Here is a 13537-nt window from a genome sequence, read left to right on the forward strand (position 1 = left end):
ATATATATATATATATATAATAACATATATATATATATAATAATAATAATGTATATATATGTACATATCTAACACATATCATACAACACACACACACACACACACACACACATATATATATATATACCATATATATATATATATATATATATATATATATATATATATGAATAGTAGACAGTTTTGATCGATTACTGATTAAAAAAAGAAATTACGAAGAAACATTTTTTAGTTTTCTGAACAAGAACAGTTTTATATTATTACCAATAAAATAATTGTTGCATAAATGCATCCGCCATACCATCAGAGAATTTATTTTTTTTTCATTCCTGGTCAGGGTTTAAACTACGATTGATATTACGTACAAAAAATAACGAAAGGCAGCCACTGAACTGAATTTAAATGATACAAGTGTTTCGTTGAGAATGAAATTCGCTAATATCTTTAGACAAAGGCCACATATATAATATGCCCTGCACATTCCTGAACCAAAGAGCACTAGGAGATAAAATGTTAGGAAGAAATTGGGTTTCGAAGAATTCCATATATAAGTTACTTGAGATAGTTGTGGATATCCCAGTGCCATACCTAAATTTTTGTATATATACTATCAGTGTTTATTAGAAGTAGACCGAATCACATATACACAAGTTTAATCACTTCCAATAATTATCAGTCGAACGTGGTAAGCCATGACTCAGGTTTTAGCCGAATGTTTTTTACGTAAGGAGGTTACTTCAAAAATAATCAACTTGAGTCGTGAATCAATATTAACATTAATAAGGTTCTTAACGATCTAATTAGATCATTACTCTTTTTATGCTGCGGATACTAATACAAGGCGAAAGAATGTTGAGCAACTATTTTGATTGGCCTAATAGGATTTCCAGACATAAATATGTTCAGGAACCTTATAAATACTGTAAAAGAATAGATGTATATTAACATTTATAATTAGAACTAGTCATGTTTCTTTTTAATGTATATTTTTTTTATTTTCCTTTTGGAATGATAAAAAACGGGCTCACAAGAATAGGAGGATTTAACTCTATATAAATCGACGACTTTTGGCAAACCTTAAATATATTCTTTGCAATGTTGTTTGTTTAGAATAAATAAATAAAACGTAAATACTTTTTGCCAATTATGCAAAGTAAGTATAACTGAAGAATTTAGGTGAATTGCAATGACCTAAGTTTGATTTGCATTAATAATTTGCTATCTAAAAGCCGTAGGAACACATTAGGATCTTGTCTGTTCACATGTCAATGTGATCAACCATGTTTTTCTGTTTAGCGAGAAGTAAGAGTTAGATGAAAATGTGTTCTAAAGTGTTATTTATGGCAGGAAGATTTAACTGGTCAGGTCACATTATAAAATTTTCTATGTGATTGGGTGAGTGGAATTCATTAAACGTAATTTAAGAGAGGCGTCATGGTCTGTCATGGGAACAGACTGACAAATCTTTTCATCAGGCTTCCTCTGTGAATGTGACAGCCAAATTCTGCAGTTCCCTCCGCTTTGAGGATAGTGCAGGAACCCACTTAACCTCCCTTTGTCAATCATCCATACCTTCGGCCCGTCTCCCCATCTACTTGTACGGGAACCATATGAAGCTTATTGGCCATGCGGATTAGACCTAATGGTTTTTGATTACTGTCACTGATTGCCAGATGTGAACCCCTCTTTATGTAAATGGCCATCAGGCATCTGTTCTGGCCAGGGAATAATAGACTGCAATACGGAAAACATGCAGGAATTAGGCTATAACTTTCACACTCTTTCTGGCAGTTCATTACCCAGTTCAGTCAATCTTTCCTGATTAGCGTTGTAGTGCGTATATCATATACATATTTTTAGGCTCCTTACTTTGGATTTGTGTGATTGAAAATGACTTATAGTCATCTCGGCATTAAACGGGCCATTTGGAAACGTGGACATATAATCAGTTTATATCTTACTCATATATATATATATATATATATATATATATATATATATATAATATATATATATATATATATATATATATATATATATATATATATTTATTTATTTATATATATACATATATATATATATATATATATATATATATATATACATATATATATATATATATATTTCATAAACAGAACCTTAAATACTTAATCTCCAGTGTTTTACACGGCTGAAAATACAATAACTGAGCACTGATGTTGAAAGAGCAGAGACTGTAAAAAAACTAGATAAAATATTTTAGATATGACCACACATGAATTAAAATCCTGGCATTTTGTCAATTTTCGATATAATAATAATAATAATAATAATAATAATAATAATAATAATAATAATAATAATAATAATAATAATATAGGAGAATCATTTAAGGGGAACCAGCCGTTCGTTAACGAGGACCCACTAGTTAACTTCTATATGATCAAAACATATATTAAAGGTTTTAATGTTAGCACAGGCTCTGTCATTCCTTCGTCTGATGCTGCCGTTACCTATCACATCACCCAGCAGACACCATATAACTTCCGAGATTCCGAGAATGTCACCGCTAACGATGAATTACATAAAGAACAACAGCAACAACTGAGGAGATCAAGAAGGATAGCCACACGAAATATAAGTAGAGGAGAAGTTAAGTATAGCTTAGTTTAACCAGACCACTGAGCTGATACACCAGCTCTCCTAGGCTGGCCCGAATGATTAGACTTACTTTACGTGGCTAAGAACCAATTGGTTACCTAGCAACGGGACCTGACAGCTTATTAGGGAATCGAACCAATATTATACCGAGAAATAATTTCTATCACCAGAAATAAATTCTCTAATTCTTCATTGGCCGGCCGGAGAATCGAACGCAGGCCCAGCAGAGTGCTAGCCGAGAACGATATCGATTCGTCCAACGAGGAACTATAAGTAGAGGAGAAGCAATCTTAGTTGGATAGTTGACCGTCCTGCTTGTCGCCTCGTCCGTTAGAGAAACACATCGTCGAGGTAGGCCATTGGTTCCATCCTTAAAACTGGAGTGTACATATTTACTTTTTGCATTGATGATTTTAGTTAGACTGAAGATGAACCCAGGACAGGGTTCGAAAGCTTTGTAACGTTCTTAAAAAATCAACATAATTCACCACTGAATATTATTGTGGACCTGATATACATGCATACAATAATGCTATTATTATTATTATTATTATTATTATTATTATTATTATTATTATTATTATTACAGAGATTAGAATTTCATTCTTGACATACAAAACATTGTTATTTAAAAGTAAAGGATAATCTCAATTAAACGAAATCTGTGAGAAACATGGAATCATAACAGAAACTCACGAAAGAATATCAGACGCTGCCTTTTAGTTTAAAGTGAATTTTTAGCGACTTCTGCGCATCCTAAAACCCTGCCGCCTAATGGGAACGTCAGATCTCAAATGGAACGGAAGATCAGCGTCATTATTTTATCCTTTGATTGATAATTACGAATAGAGCATAAGCCGTCTTCGAGAGGTAGACTTTTTTTTATCGAAATTGTTTCGTCTTGGTTTGATATTAATGGAAATTTAATGGTGTATTTTTGTAGTTAAAAGCGCTAGTTTTTTTTAATTGGTGTTATCATGAAAACAAACAACAGCAGCATTGACAATAGTAATAATACTGATAACGACAGTACTATCCGGTACTGATAATATAATCGGGAAAAAGTCATATGATGGATGATATCAGAAATCAACATCTATTTTTTTTCTTATCGCTGTTATTTCTTCAACGCGTAAAAACCCATTTCAGAAAGAGCCCTGTCAAAAGAATCGACAGGAAATGCCATCAAAAATATAAACAAGATCTTCCACAGAGATATTTGCAAATGAATTTACAAAGAGAGAACCACGCCTTGTATCTCCAGTCCGCAGTGGAGGTCTGCAAATAAAGGGATTTCTCGCATGTCGAACCGCATCCATCTGTTGACCGACCAACGTCAAGAATCCTGTACAGCACAGCACACAAGCTTTGACAGTCGCTGGTATAATAATGCTCCGGCTGAGTGATTGGACTTGTGTATTCCCATGGCAGGAGACTGCATTAGACTGTGGAAGAAAAGTGGTTTGATGTCCCAGTCATCAAAGTGATGAAGACGGCGATATCCTTTCGGCTAGGTATTGTACAGAGAAAGAAAAAAGTGTCTGCATAAAAAGATCACAGGTGGATTGATTGTGATCTTATTGTGGAATCTCACTCTCTCTCTCTTTCTCTCGGGTAAAGAAGAAAGCTGGTTGATTGAATGTGACCTTACTGTGGAATCTCTCTCTCTCTCTCTCTCTCTCTCTCTCTCTCTCTCTCTCTCTCACCCTTCCAGCTTTCGTTCCCTCGTGCACGAACCCTTTATCCCGTCCGTAAGCCTTGGCTGGTCCTACCTGAATCTCCCCCAATGTATTTTTCCTTTTGGTGTATAATTTCACTCTTTCTATTGGCCTCCCCTTTTCTCCCAATCGACTCATCCCAGCTCAGTCGACCTTCTCTTGAGGGGAATTCAATTTCTATTCAATATCAGAGTCAATCTTGTTAGCAAGGAAACGAGAATCTTACTCTTCCATTGGTTGCTCGAATCTCCCAGATTACTACAAACAACTCGGCTTTTTATTGACTTTTTTTCTTCCGATTTCCGATGCAGCGCGCTGCATCGGCTCAATTATTTGGCGCCTAATGCAGCTGCGAGTTTATAGGGTATGAAATGTAACGCGCAGTTTGGTTGTTTTATTTTTTCTTGTGATTTTTCTCTTTTTTGAGGTTTGGGAGTCAGATGCATAGTGATTCACGGTTAACGAATACCTGCTACCTTTTTACATGCACATAAGCATGTATTTATCCAATATAGCTTTCACCCACCTTTCCCTCAGAAAGAGTTACGCTTCCGTTTCTAAGCTTATAGTATGGAGGAAATGAAGTTGCTTCAGCCCTATAACCCCTGCATCTTGATTTCCCTTGTTTATTGTAGGAAAGTTGCCATCCAATGAACTGAAATAAATGCACTTATATATATATATATATATATATATATATATATATATATATATATATATATATACTGTGTAATACATACATTTATTATGTAAATATATTTACAAATTTATGTGTGAATATGTGTATATATATATATTTATATATATACATACATATGAACACACGCGCGTGTATACATGCACAGAAAAAGAGAGAGACGGAGAGAGAATGTATATACATGAAATTATTCTAAAAGCCATGTATTTAAAATTTGCCACACACACACATGCGACATTTGACAGACCAGTTTTATAATGGGATATATGGAGCTGAAAATATCAGTCGACCAGAAAATCAGCTCATTAATTAGCGTATTTTAAATGAGATTTATTATAATTTACATCCCAAAAGCATCTTTGGTAGATAAATAAGCAGCAGAGTGGCGCAGTGGAAGCGTGCTGGGCCCATAACCCAGAGGTCCGTGGATCGAAACCACGCTCTGCTATGATGCCTTTTGAAAAGTAACTCTGGAACAGAAAGATTCCGGTTGTCACTAAAAAGTAGGTTTTCTGTTCTCCACGCCACTTCTAGCTCATTGTTCTTAACTCATTTCACCGGGCAAAATAAATAATGATTATTTACAAAAATGAAATTCAACTATTGTACGAAGCACATCTATCTGACAGAGCTAAGAATTTATTTTACAAGGCAATTGGCTACCGTTAAATACGAACTAGTCCCCAAGAAAGCCGACCAGGTAAAACTCACTCAATGCCTATGACTTTCCAAACAGGTCCCAATGAAAATTACTGGGGCTTCTGCAAAAGAAGTCAGTACTATGTGGCTCTACCCTTTACCATTAATTCGAACACAATCAACAGCACCAGTCTCTTAGTGGAGGGCAAAATTGCACAGGACCAAACAAACAATTTTGTCAGTATCAGTCCTTATGCAATTCAGTTATGTGTGTTCTTTCAGAAGGACTCACACACACAATATATATATATATATATATATAGTATATAGCAAATATATATATATATATATATATATATATATATATATATATATATATATATATATATAACTTATATATATATACACATATATATATGTATAAGGGATATATATATATATATATATATATATATATATATATATATATATATATATATATATATATATATTATATATATATATTTATATATGTGTGTGTGTGTATGTGTGTATAACTAAATCACGAAAATATGGAACGTGATGAATATAAATAAAGACAAAATCATTTAGGAACACTGGAGTGCTGCAGAGGCCTGACCAATGGCCTTACTAGCAGACTGAAGAAATATAAAGGTAAGTTTACAAAGAAAGCTCATATAAATGACAGATGGGGATTACAAAGGAAAAAACATGTACCTGGAGTCCAATACAATTGATGAGTTAGTAGAACTGCCAAAACAGGGTCAAATATTTAGGAGGTTTTACAAAGGATTATGATCAACCTTTCAAAAGTAATGGTCAAGAAATTTAATACATAAGAAAAATAGGGACAAATTTATGTTATACTTCACATATACTAGATATTTGTTATAAAAACGCCCACAAAAAGTTTTATAGTGAAAGTAAAACGGAGAAAGAAACCCCTAAGAACATTCTTAGCTTGCCTTATTTTAGTGGTTTTGAAACCATAAAATCATTGTTATCTTTTAATATCAACCCTATTTTTTCCTATAATAACACACTAAAAGGAATGTTAATAAAAAAATAGCCCTAAAGAAAACAACATAATATATGTATTTCATGTTTGGACTGCCCCTCTTTTTATATTGGCCAATCTAGCAAAGATTTGGATGTACGTATTAAGCAACAAAGTATTCAGTCAAAGCTGGGACAAACATCCAATTCTATATTCATTCATTTAGTAAAATCTCTCACAGGATAAATTAGACTGAAAGTTCAGTGATTAAAGGTTGAAAGATTTCTCTTCAAGAAATCTTTTGGAGTCCACTATCATACAGCTTACTTCAGCTGTAATTTAACCTAGCCTGGCATGTATTATTGGGACCCTGTATTAGAAAAATGTTCAAGAATGACGTAAAAGATAAAATCACTGACTTAACTACAAATTAGTTACCTTTAGATATACACATTTTCTCTGTATTCATGTTTAATATATTTTTTGTGTAAAGTATTCATCTTGCAAAATTTTAATTGTTTCACAAAAAAAAAAAAGAAATTATTTTGTAGTACTAAAATTTTTTGGTCGTCAGTCACCTCCTTGTATAATCTTTTAATTGTCCCTGTCCTGCTTCTGAACGGTTGGTCTGATCTTTTGAAACCTCTCTAAATATTTAACCCTGTTTTGGCAAAGTTCTACTAATTCTTCAATTGTGCTGGATTCAGGCACATATTTTTTCCATTTAACCCATCTGTCATTTATATGGAGCTTTCTTTGTAAACTTATTTTTATATTTCTTTCAGTCTCACCATAAGTAAAAGACCGACAGTCAAAAGACCTGGCAGCACCACCTCCAGTGTTTCTCTTTTTCCTTCGTGGTTTTGTCTTTTATATATATATATATATATATATATATATATATATATATATATATATATATATATCTATATATATATATGGATCTTTCCTGGATAGTGACCCAGCAGGCGCTTAAATGTTATCTAGACCGATATTTCTTGGGGTCATTATCTAAGATTGGACTGCAGGGGTCACTACCCTGGAAAGATCCCACCGGATCTTTCCTCTCAGATAAGTGACCCCAACAAGTCTCGGGGTCGTTATTTAGGACTGATATTTCTTGGGGGTCATTATCTAAGATTGGACTACTTGAAGGTCACTATCCGGGAAAGATCTTATATACGCATTTATGTATATGTGCGAGTCTGCCTGTGCATAACAGTCCAGACGTGGCAATGCGCTAGTATTGAAGGCAAAAATTCTGAAGCCTTGTGAGGAGAGAGAGAGAGAGAGAGAGAGAGAGAGAGAGAGAGAGAGAGAGAGAGAGAGAGAGAGAGAGAGACCAAGATAGTGTTTACTAAAATTTTAATTTTTTACTTTTTCTAGATAGTGTGAAAGAGCTTATGAGACGGAAAGGCTCAGAATAGGAAAGCGAGAGAGTGCAAGCAGAATATGGTAAAATGGAGCATTGTGTGTCTAAGGAGTGGTGTCGGTATTTGTGGAGGCTAAAGTTAAGGAAGTTTTCTCTGCTTCAGGAGGTTCACTCTCGCTTCGGCAATTAAAGTTGGTGGTTTCAGTGAAACACGACCGCCTCATTCATGCTTTTTGACTGAATCGTGGTTGAATCCCCTATGCAGAAACTTCCTCAACTTTAGTCGTTTTAAAACCTCCATAGAAGGTCCATCAGCAGTACAACGAACCCCTCTATTAAAACTGAATGATTCATTTATTATCTGCCTTGCAATGTTGAAAACTATCAATAATGTCACTCTGTTCCAGGTGCTCTTCCACTGCAGTTATCCAGCCCTTCTAAAGTCTTCCATGGTCATTTATAGTTACATTATGCATGTAATGATATTCACTACTGTAACATCTATACTTTTTAATCCACACTCCATTAATTTTTAAAAAATCACATTACCTTTTTCGTCATGCAGGACTATCTTCAAAAGCTAAGCTTTATATGGTAAACATCGAAGTTAACTTTTACATATCAAACTCGGATTCTTGAAATATACAGAATTGATTCTATAAAAGTTTTATCTGCAGGATACAAAAATGACAACAATGCAACCGCTATAACGTTAGAGGCCTTATTGAACAAAACATAAGAGAAAATAACATTGGAGTTTTTCGCTTCGGCAGCTCTCTAAAAACAAAAGGAAAAGTTAACAAAACTTGATGAATAAATTGGAGCTGTATGATTAAATGAGTAAAATTACACTAAATGGCTGAACTAGAGAAAAAGAAAACATTAGTTTGTTTTGGTATTATAGAATCTAAACTCCAGCACCATGGACATTCACAAATGAATAACCGTACAAACTTTACGTACAGTAAAATTACATTGTCGGGACGAAAACTGACATAAATGCCACTGTTGTTAAGAAGTAAAAAAAATATGGAAACAAGCGGACAGTGCATGGCATCAACTTCTCGCAACTGAAACATCACAAATGTTATGAAAACTAAGATTCCACTTTCAAATTCGCTCTGATATTGCTTCCAGTTTTACTTCCAGGCTGCTAGGATTTACCAGGAAGTTCTGGTATGCTTGGGAGCTTACTGGGTCAAGAAGTCCAACGCATGGAATAAATGTACTTAGGGAAACAAGATGTTTTCAGAAAATTATGCTATTGCTCGACGATGCAAAAATAAACCTCTAAAGAAAACAAAACCGTCTTCAGCGAAATCAAAATACGCTTACTATATCCCCACAGGCATGATCTAGTTTCTTTCCCTGCAACAAGAGACCAGGAACTTCTCACATCCTAAAAATAATCAGCTAAGTCGAACTGTATCCCCAGTTTGGTTACATTTAACCTTTTCATCCTTTCATTCCACTGGCCAGTTTACTTATTTCTGTGTTGAGGCGTTGTTGTCAAGTATTTTAGTAACTGACGTGATTCAACGCAGATGGTCATTAAAAAGCCTTGCTCTTGAGCATAGTTTATCTGTATAATCTGTCTGTTTAACAGCCTTACATATGAAAAGATTCGTTCTTCTTCTTTCGTTTTAACGTGCTTTTTCCCCATTTTATAAGGGTGGCACGATGCCTTCTTGAAGGACTTGATTATGGGGTAGGCGGGCCTCGATCGGCTGCCCTGCCTGACATCGCTCATTTATCTTTAATAAATATGAAATTAATATTACTAAAAGCAATCTAGCCTAACCAGATACCTCCCGAGAACTCTCCATGAGAGTTAGTAAACGTCTCCATGCTATACCGTACAATGCCCTATACAAAAATAAATTTAAAATCATATCGGAAATCCCGAGAATTAGGCTTTAGTCGACTAAGACACCTGCCACGTTTTCGGAAACCTTTCTACTGTAAGTCTGTCCCGCAACAATATCCGATATTCTGTTCAGCTCATTAGCAGGCGCGACCACCAGTGAAAGGCGCAAAAAGCTTCACTTTCGATTTGGAAATTTCTCCAAAAGCGGAGATCAGAATGTACACATAAAGCTACGTAATTTGCTGTTTTAGACATAGTGCCCCAAGGACTTGCGTAACATAATTATGAATAGGCATTAGCAGGTTAATGAAATAATAATCACATTTTGTTTGATGTCAATATATTAAGAGTGGTTCTTTTAAAGATTGTTGTAACCTAGAAAATAGTTCAGTCAGATCTGTTTTATTAAGATAATCAGGGAAACATGGATGTCTTCTGTGGGATTTAAAAAAGAAAATAATTAATAATATGAACGAATCCAATGAATTTCACCATTCTAATGTTGAGTGTTGATAATGACTTTCTCCTGGAATATCTTGCCTAATTGAAATACCAAACTCAACTCAACCATTTCAGACATTCTGCCAACCTTGAGAACACCAACTTCGCCTCATCTACCACATTATTTTGTTTTCCTGTCGAAACAACTCTCTCGCTCATCACTTCATAAATACAAGTAAATTCTCTCTCTCTCTCTCTCTCTCTCTCTCTCTCTCTCTCTCTCTAATACATAAAACACACACATACACACACACACACAGACACACACTCAAAACCAACCAACGTACGCTCCTTGCCTCTTGTACACTCAAAAATCTGTAAAATGATATATATATTTTTTCCCCAGCTCTTTTTATCTCTCATACAAGAATATACACACAAATGTAAACTAACGATAAGCAAATGCAAGTAGCACTTATACATCAAGAGGAGTCCACTTAAAAAGCATTTCAATGACATTCTCGAAAGAGAAAATAGGCAGCGGTGGTTTGCTTCCATCCCTTTGTACACAGCGCTGTCATTGATAAGATCCTTATTAAGAAACTTGTTTAAGGTCCGATAAGCTCCAAAGTGTTAGTAATCTCCGAATGTGCAAACGTTGAAACATATAATATATATATATATATATATATATATATATATATATATATATATATATATATATATATATATATATATATATATATATATATATATATATTGTATATATATATATATATATATATATATATATATATATATATATATATATATATATATATATATATAATATATATATATATATATATAAAAGTCTACTTACCTATACTACATATAAATACACACTCACACACACATCAAGTCTGCAACTAAAAGAATGGAGAGAGTAAATGTGAGGTTATCAGCACGAGTAAAGTCATGAAAGTTAATGGATATCAGGAAGATGGAACAATGAATATTTGGATGAATGGTGGAAAAATGGAAGCCGCTGGTTTGGTTAGGTATTTGAGAAAATTATATAAAAAAAAGATAGTAGGATGAGAGATCAATTGCCACGCAACAGCAAGGAAGGCATCGGGTCATGTGCAGATCGTTTGGAAACGACTTCGATTATCTATTAAAGCCAAGGTGGGATGAATAGAAAAACTGTTGAACCAACTTTCCTCTACGAAAAAGTATGAAGGTTGAATGTCAATATAATGAAAATGGTTGGAGCTGTTGAAGAGAATTGTTTCTGTAGGATATATGGCATATGAAGAAAGAGTGAGATATGTGGAGATATGCAGATGTATCAAAAAACCTATGATTGGTCAGGTGGAAAAAAACTGAAAAAGGTTAGGGGACCGAGCATACAAAAATTAAAAATTCGGAAGTGTGTGTGTGTGTGTGTTTGTGAGTGTGTATGTGTGAGCTAGCGCACACAACATGGCATCAGTAAAGTCTTTATATTTTTTTTTTCACTAATGAGAAAACTAGATAATATGGAGCAGAGTGGCGCAGTGGAAGCGTGCTGGGCCCATAACCCAGAGGTCCGTGGATCGAAACCACGCTCTGCTACGATGACTTTTGTGACGAAATTGATTGATGCAAGAGGGAATTTCAGCTATGACGGCTGACGCATTTTTTTTTTATTGCCTTGTCTTGAAGTGAGAATGAACAAAAAATTAAGTCCTTTCTGTAGGGTGCAATAGAAATTGGCAGTATGTAAACATGCTTTAACCAGTGTGTTAATATCAGTATTGGATGAATACTTTATAAATTCAGTCACATTCAAGATCATCATCATGTCTGAACACAAAAAGCATGGTTGCTTGCTTATTATGTTATCATAGGTAGGTAACTTTGTACCGGAATGCATACAGATAAGTATGTATTTTTAAAAGATTCAGTTTGTGTTTCTGCTGACAGAAGTGTTCAGATCGCAAAGTGCAAGGCACACACAATAACATTACTGTATATATGTGTACATTATCATAATTTAATCCATCTTACCCTGAAAAACTGTACCATTTTCATGACGTTCTTATAATACATGGTAGTGTAGGTTTAATGGGATTTTGCTCCTCTAAATTATTTATTATACTTATATATATATATATATATATATATATATATATATATATATATATATATATATATATATATATATATATATATATATATATATATATATATATATATATGTGTGTGTGTGTGTGTGTGTGTGTGTGTGTGTGTATTTATAAATATTCTGTCAGTGCACGCCCTCTGTACATTTTATTTGTAGAAAAATAACGCGAACTAAGATCAAAGAAGAAGTCTCTGTCCATGCTACTGAGTAGACTAGGTATTTCAAAAAAGTAACGTCTTCAGCGAAGTACGGTAGCATTAGGGACCCTAACCCACAGAAAGGTTTTCACCCAGTAACCTCTAGTAAAAGGTGGTCTTAGCTTTCTTCTACTTTGTCCCATGCATTCGGCGATGTCTCTGTCGATTTTCAGACTGCCTGGGGCGATGGACGAAGACCTCCAATGCAGCCGCCCCGTTTTGCCCCCGACTGGTCGAGAGAGATTCGCGAGCGTGCGAGACACACGTTGTGTATAACTAAAATTCTTTGTATTTGCCCCTTACTGTTTTCGGTGATACAGAAAGGCTGGAGATGACAGCCCGTTTCAAGACTTCTGATCGTCTGTTACAAGTTCGTCGATTCGCTGTATCTCTGTCACGATTCCATTTCTGTGTTTCCCACCCATCTACGATAAACCCAGTGTAAACAGTTTACTTTTTTATGAAGTCTGAAATAAGAATAATTAACATTATGCTTAGCGACACTCAACTATTACCATGCAGTAATCAGGAATTAGGAAGTTTAAGTAAATAATTTCAGCATTCAGGCAGCCTTGTGTTCGATACCACTTGTTCCGGAAGAGAACAGCCTTTACCAGTATTAAATTGCATGATATAATCCCGTTGTGTTAAACCTTATGTGAAGCAAGGAGTAAATTGACAGTGTCCAAAGGGGGCGATTTCATGTAATCTCCTCTCTAACTACATATTCTTTCTTTTGTCAAAATTTTTCCTTGACTGGCGACCTTATTCAATTAAATAATTGTCTGTCTTTGAGGTTACTGACTCTTTAATTGACTTC

The 13537-nt window shown here is 34.5% G+C and overlaps 2 non-coding genes across 2 annotated transcripts; both read left to right on the plus strand.

Moving 5' to 3' along the window:
• Positions 1–5431: 5431 nt before the first annotated feature.
• TRNAM-CAU (transfer RNA methionine (anticodon CAU)) lies at positions 5432–5503 on the plus strand. The gene has a single exon. It is a non-coding gene; the product is annotated as a tRNA-Met (tRNA).
• A 6392-nt stretch (positions 5504–11895) lies between these two features.
• On the plus strand, positions 11896–11967 carry TRNAM-CAU (transfer RNA methionine (anticodon CAU)). Its single transcript has one exon. It is a non-coding gene; the product is annotated as a tRNA-Met (tRNA).
• The last annotated feature ends 1570 nt before the right edge of the window (positions 11968–13537 follow it).

This window comes from Macrobrachium rosenbergii, chromosome 56 (genome assembly GCF_040412425.1).
Source record: "Macrobrachium rosenbergii isolate ZJJX-2024 chromosome 56, ASM4041242v1, whole genome shotgun sequence".
Lineage (NCBI taxonomy): Eukaryota > Metazoa > Arthropoda > Malacostraca > Decapoda > Palaemonidae > Macrobrachium > Macrobrachium rosenbergii.